This window comes from Acyrthosiphon pisum, chromosome A2, assembly GCF_005508785.2.
Source record: "Acyrthosiphon pisum isolate AL4f chromosome A2, pea_aphid_22Mar2018_4r6ur, whole genome shotgun sequence".
Classification (NCBI taxonomy): domain Eukaryota; kingdom Metazoa; phylum Arthropoda; class Insecta; order Hemiptera; family Aphididae; genus Acyrthosiphon; species Acyrthosiphon pisum.
In genome coordinates, this window is record NC_042495.1 from 72,656,177 (window position 1) to 72,664,123 (window position 7,947).

Consider the following 7,947-nt stretch of genomic DNA (forward strand, 5'->3'; position numbering starts at 1 on the left):
AGGGATAATATCAATTAAAAATAGAAATCAAGAAATGGATAGGTTAAAACAAATTAAATTACATTAAAGTACAAAACTATCATAAGGAGTTTTTTAGAGATTTTAATATAATATTGTGGTTTGATTTGCACAATATATTTTTTACTTTTTTTATATTAAGATTCTGAACGGAGCGATGAATGTATTGATTTTACAATGATGTGTCTATTTTTTGGTTTTGTTTCTGACATTAGCTTTTGGGATAGTAAAAATGCTTAGATTTTCTTCAACAGTATCTTTTCTGATAGGAAATTAAATCTAGTTCATAGGCGTGATGCATCTTTTTTTTTTTTTTTTTTTGGGGGGGGGGGGCTATAGCCCCCTTAGTCAACCATTGTACGCCTATGATTTAGTTGGTACTATTAGATATCAAAAGTAAAAAGGAAAAACAAAAGAAAAATGAAGGAAAAACGGGAATTTTTACGCAAAAATGGTTTTTGACATAATCGATTTTAGTTATTGGTTTAAATCTAATACAAATAACCGTAGACAAATTAATTGTTTATATCAACATTTTTATACACGATAACATTTCAAAACATTTTGAATGTTTACGGACATTTTTAGTTTCAATATTTTTAAATTTTAGTTTCTCTAAATATTAACTAAATGTTATTTGTTGGGTAAAAAATCTTGAAATTGTAATACATGATTCCTCATAAGTTTGTCTACTTTTATCAAAAAAAAACTTTCAGCAAGAAAGTCAAATTAAATTTATATGAGCGTTTGAAGTTCATATTTTTACAACATTGCATATTCACTCGATTCTTCATGTAGTGATTTTCTTATTTTGTTGTAATTAAAAAACGAATAACTGTAGGTATATGAAAATTTGACTGATTCATTAATTTTTAATTTTCTACACACTATACAATTAAGAAAATATTTCGACTCAATTTGAGCTGTTTAAGGACAATTTCAAATTTTTTTAGTTTTTTTTCTACAAATAACATAAAATTGTATTTGTATGGCCAAAAAGCATTAAAATGTAATAAAAGGCTCCTGATATATTGCATTAGCAATTGAAAAATATTAAAAATACATATGCACAATTTTTTTTATAAACATTTAAACTTCAAATTTTGACAAAATTTATTAAATTTAAAATTTAAAAAGGTGGGCAAGTGGATGTCGCTCTGCTGTACAGTAGGTTACAAGTGGGTCACTGTATAATGGATGGTATTAAATTTGAATTCAATGATATAATATCATTGTATAAGAAAAACGATTCTGAGCGGAGATGGTATGTCAGTCTAGGTATAAAACATATTATATACTTGTATCTATGATATTAAAAAAAAAATTTACCTTTAATAGGTATATAATAAAATCTAAATTAAATCCATTAGGTACAACAAATCGTGATACTATCATAGATATATAATAGTATACTTTAGAAGTTTCAAGTATACCCACGAATAATATTATACAATCACAATAAAATAACTAAAATAGTTATTCTAGGTTTTTTGATATGTAATTTCGTTCAAATTTGAGCTTAAAATGAGTATAAAAATAAACTGTGTGTATGAATCTTTTAGATTTTTTGGTAACAGCATTAACTACTTACGTGAAATCTTGTTTTAAATTTTCAATCATTAGATATAAAAGTTGAACATTTTATAAATTGTTAACTACAAAATAATTTTTCAATTTTAAATTTGATAAATTTTGTCAAAATTTGAACTTCAAATGCTTATAAAAAAAATTGTGAGTATGTATTTTTAATATTTTTCAACTGCTATTGTAACAATATATTAGGAGCCTTGCATTAAATTTTCACGCTTTTTTACCCAAAAAACAAAATTTTATTGATAATTATAGAAAAAAAAACTAAAAAAATTGAAAACTGAGAATGTCCATAAACAGCTCAAAAAGAGTCAATATATTTTCAAAATTTTACGGTATATAGCAAATAAAAATATAAAAATTCAGTGAAATTTTCATGTATCTAAAGTTATTCGATTTTGAATTACAACGAAATAAAAAATCCACTACGTGAGAAATGGAGTGAATATCCAATCTTGTAAAAATATGAAATTCAAACGCTCATAAAAATTTAATTTGATTTGCTTGAAAACATTTTTTTTTTGATAATGATAGACAAACTTATGAATGATCTTGTATTACATTTTCAAATCTTAGATTTAAAAAGAAAATTTTTATGAATTTCCAACTTAAAATAATTTGCTAATTTTCGTAATTTTTACATATTTTGCCAATTTTTGAACTTTAAATGCTAATAAAAAAAAACTGTGACCAAGGATTTTTAATATTTTTCAAATATCATTGTAACTTTATAGTAGGAGCCTTGTATTAAATTTTTAAGTATTTTTACTTAATAAATAAAGTTTTATTGACTATCATTAAATTTTGACCTCCCCAATGCACCAAAAATATTCACTTTCCATTCAAACAAGATACTGAAGTTGATAATCGAAGCATTATTTCGACTACTTAGTGTGCACACGGATACAAAAAAAAAATTAAAAAAAAAAAACACACATCATTGTAAAATCAATACATTCATCGTTTCACTCAGAATCTAAAATTATTTTGAAGTTATAGATTTATAAAATGTTCAACTTTTATAGTGAACTGCTAAGGATTGAAAATTTAAAACAAGGTTTCATGTAAAGAGGTTATACTATATAATTTACTTTATTTACAACAATAGCATCAAATATACATTAATAATACTGTAATATCATAGACCGTCTTCGATCAGAATCGTTTTTCTAATACAATGATATTTTATCATTGAATTCAAATTTAACATAATTCATTACAGTTAGTCATTTGTAATCTACTGTACAACAGAGAAACACCCACCTCCCCACCTTTTTTTGATTTTATAACATACAGGTAATGTATTATTAGGTAATTGATTTGATTAAAAATCTTTTCTATTATTTTTGTGTACAATATGCTTTTGAACAAACGATCGTATTGACGCTACGTGGTACTTTAGCAAATTTATAATTTATCATTGCTATTGAATGTCATTGTAAAACTGTATAATTTAATTAAAATGATTCACCATTACAAAATCCATTATTATAATTGAAATCATCCATGTATAAATTTAACATTTTCCATAATGGCATTTTGTTTGGTTGTTCCCAAAACCAAATGTATCATAAATGTTTTTTCCCCAATTTAATAAAATTTGAAATAAATAAAATCCAAATTTCTATTTTATGTATAATTTAGAAAAATAAAATGTTATTGGGCGTATAAATTATACAAAATACAAAAAAAAAAAAATATATAAAAGTTTAATATTGGCTTTCGCCATTAGGGGAAAGAGTTATCGACACCACCTGGTGCACTTATGTAGTATAGCTACTTCACCATTGAATAAGCCTGTAAGCACTTTGCCTAGTATTTTGTGTTTATTCGTATACTAATTCCTATCTACGTATAATAATATATTACCTACGTTATACGGTACGTATAAAGTTCGTGTACCTATACGAAGTTTCTTCTAAAAAATGTATAGCAAACCATACAAGTATATAATATTGTTTTAATACATTTAAGTACCTACCTGTGTTCGTGTCGTATGAGATCTACACATTTGTATAGTTTAGTTTGATAATTGTTCCATCTGTCCGATTGTGTCAGTGTGCCGGTTTTATGAAAGGTGGCGAATAATTGTAAATTAATAAAAATAAAGTTATGATAAACTATTAATTATATTTTGGTAAATATTTTATTTGCTTTCTATATTAATATAATATACTATATTTATTAAATAAATATCATATTTTTTTAAGTTGATATTTGATATTTAATTATTTTTATTGTTACGTTTGCACTTAAAGTTAAGTTTTCGATGACGGTTGAAACGTTGGTAAACAACCTACCTTTTCACTAGCGGGTGGTTAAGTGGGAATCCCCATAGTGCTGGGCGGTAAAGTGGAAATCCCCAAAAGTTTTGGGCGCGCATATCATGCGTATCTCCTGCACAACCAGACAATGCAATTTATACTTAGATGGTACTTACATAACATAAACTTTTGGTTACATCTTATATTCATGTTATAACCTCCTTGAATGACGCGTAAATATTTTTCTTTCTTTCATGAAATTGGTTTCGTATAATAATCTATTTGTTACATAGATTCTTAGATATAATACATACTGGATAGAGCTATGCGTATATAATGCGTAGTCTGTGTTTGAAGCCGGATTTGGTTGGTCCGTTCGGTCCCGATGAATTTATTGCGCATGCGTCAGAAATGAAAAAAAGATAGTGCGGGACGGGGTAACATAATTGCGGTAATGTTTTGATTATGTGCAGTGGTTTTGCGCATACTCAGTGGCGACATCGAGGCCGAACGAGCCGACCAAATCGGCTTCAAGATTTTAAACTATAACTCTATCTAGTATGTATTATCTAAGCATAGATTCCTACATAGTGCATCACCTTTCCGTGATTACATTTTATTTATTCTTATTTCATTTTATATAATGAGTATTATTATTTGAACTGAAATCTATACCATGGTCCTTACAAAACATATACTTTTGGTTACATCTTATATATTATTATTATTATTATAATCTCTATGTATGACGCTTAAAATAAAATATAAAACCAAACGATTCTTTCAAGAAATATTGTTTCCGTAGAATAGTCTGTTTGTTGCATAAGAATCCTGTAATATCTTTGACGTGATCGGTAAACGCAGAGGAGTGACAAAAAATAATATGTGTGGATCGTGTGGGAAAGCAATTACAGTCTTGGATGAAATGCTCCCGCGACTGAAATAGCTCACTTCCCGCCCATGCCACACATTAGGTATATTATTGATATATGGCTATTTTTGGATGGACTAATAATTTAAAAATAAACGTAGTCCAATTTCTGAAACTGGTCCGCCTATAATAGACCATGTGACACGTATTTTTGTGAAATTGAAAAGTTATGCTTCTTAAATAATAAATAATATAATCATAATTTATATGTTATTAAGTATCATTCGATAAAATGTATAATTGTAGGAAATTTAATTACCTACAATGTTTATCATATTCTAGTCTATAAAACATTATGTCCTATTAATTACTCTATCTTTAACATATAATTTCAAAGGTCTAACGCACATGGCGACCACAAAGCTGATTTTTTCAAATAAAAAAACGTTTGTATGTATAGTGCGTATAATACATTTTCACCAAAATATATTTATGAAAATCATAATTTTTTTATTTCGAAACTACATATACTATACCTACATGTATATTGTTTTCGTATAAGTCAGAAAATGTATATTTCTTTCAATTTATTATAATGGGTTTGATCTAAATTCTAATGTTCCTTCGAGGATCCTATACGGCTATACCTCGTTAAGTTTTATATTCGTATTTCATGAAATACCTATGTTATTTGGATTTTACTGTTTGTGTAATATCGCTGCATATTTCATACACTCGAAAATTTTTATTTTTTCATTAAATGTTCATTTATATGATTCCCGCGTGTCTAATTTCCAGTCTATTGATGGTTACTATTTTACTTTTTGTATAAAACGTTCTGATTTATCTCATTTTGGGTAATATTTTTCATTGTATCTCGCATTGTATGAGTAAAATAATTATATCCATGTGTAATAAATAACATGTTGAAAAATAACTAAAATCTTTCAATTTTTCAATCTTATTTTTATAGACAAAAATTTTAATTTTAGATAAGAAATCCTATAATTGAAAATTGAAATACACGGTACCATAATGCAACGTTGTACATTTGAAAATCTCATAGTTATTTTTTATTAACATTATCATGTTTAAAATCACCTTGACATTTAATTAAGCCAGGTTTTGCTCAGGGTATTTTTTTTCTAATGAAATAATTTATCATCATACAATTTATAATATTATTTTTAGTAAAAAAAATCTCCTGCTTCCTACCTAGAGTCTAGATAATGTTTGGTTCTCGTATAAATTATAATGTATGACCTAATATCGTATTTTAGATAGACATTATTCCTTATGACTGAATATAGCCAATTAAATAATTTTACAATGGTGCTGTGGAATGTGGATTAATTTATATTGTTGTATTTGTATATATTTTTTATATATCTGACAGTTGTTAATTGCCATGACTTTATATAAACTATCAAGATCTTAAAAGAGCATTCGATGCTTTTTTTGATGATATTCTATAAAAGAAGCATTTTTTCCTACTGTATCTCTCTTTTATAAAAATACTTGTCTAGTTGATCCCATGCACTTTGTTTCCTGTTAAAATTTCCAACTCTATATGGTTCAAACTTTGTTCAATTAATTATTTAATATTCGGTGTAAGGTGTTCAAAACTGACCGTTGGGAAAGTTTGTCAGGTAGCGGGGACATAACCATGCATTGTGTTGGTATATTGTTCATGTATTCATGCTTTATGTGCCAATAAACGATGGGGACCGGAGCGAAAGTGATGCGGTTCTAGCTTCGGTCCTCGATATCACGTAAAAAAATATAAAAGGTGTTCAAAACTTAAAAATTTTCATCGATCATCTTGTATCTCAAAATACTTGTGCAAGCACCACTTTAAATTTTAAAATGTGAATTTTGGAAGATTTCTTCTTACTGCATACATATACATGGTGGTACAAGGTGCCGTGAAAATTGCAAGCCTCAAACTATCATTATTTGGGCTGTATGTTGATCAGTCGTTGAGGACACGTTCGATTATATTATATTATTATAGCCATCCAGTCCGGCGCATTGCCCGTGAGACACGCTTGTGATTATGCGAGCGATGGTCGGCACCTGTGGTGGATTGCAGACTCCGCAAGGTGCGTACATAATTACGAATGTTTTATAAAAACGTTGTTTATGATGTGCGTGTGTAGGTTCCCGGGACAACGGTCGAAAAATTAGCGTTAGGAATACCATTTTTATTAAATTATATATGGTTTTCACCAAATATAATATATATGTCTAATATTATATTTAATCATAACCAAGAGCAACCTTACAAAAACAAAAATATATTATTATTTAGTTAATTTTTTTGAAGGACAGACTGTTTTTTTTTTTTGCCATCCAGATTTCTTAATTTCCTGGTGGAGTATTCTGATATTTTAATAGTTATTCTGCTTATCTGCTATTTAAGTTTGAGACAACTCCATCAAATAACAGATAATTAGTAATTACAATTGGTCTAGCTGTGTTTGAGTAATGAGTAATGAGCCATTTAGTATTAGGTATAATACAGCAATTTATTATTTATGGTTTAAAATGTTCAATATTTTATTAATTCATGATGATTGATGGATAATTAATTAATATAATATAACCAGATTTATAAAAAGAGTATTTTTGTTTTTATATCTTTAAACTAACTACATTTTATAAATATTGTTTTTATTTTAGTAGGTAGTTATAGTTTAATACTTATGTCTACTTTTTACAAGTGATTGTTTTATTGTTTTCGAGCAATAAATATGAAGCTTTGATTTTTATATCTTACACAGTCAATTAAGGACCTGCTTGTATCCTTCAAATATAATTGTTGTTCTTATTTAGTTTGTGCGTTGATATGACTATGTCAATAGTTTGATTTTCTACTAATTTTCTTTTAACTAATTTCTTTACTTCTATGTTATTAAAATAAATGTATTTTTAGCATAAAGTAAATGTTACTTTAAAGTTCTGAATCATTTATCTTAGTAGGTATTTGACGAAATTAAAACAAACATTATTTTCGGTTATACATGGGTGTCTTCAGATTTCTGTTTGCGTGTGTATAAAAACACACACGAAAAATAATTAATAAGAAATTTGTTTATAGGTGAATAAGTTTACATTTTAATAAATATGCTTAAAACCATTTTCATAAAATAAAAGTATTGAATTAATATAAACCTAATGCAGTGGCGTCATTTTGGGGGGGGG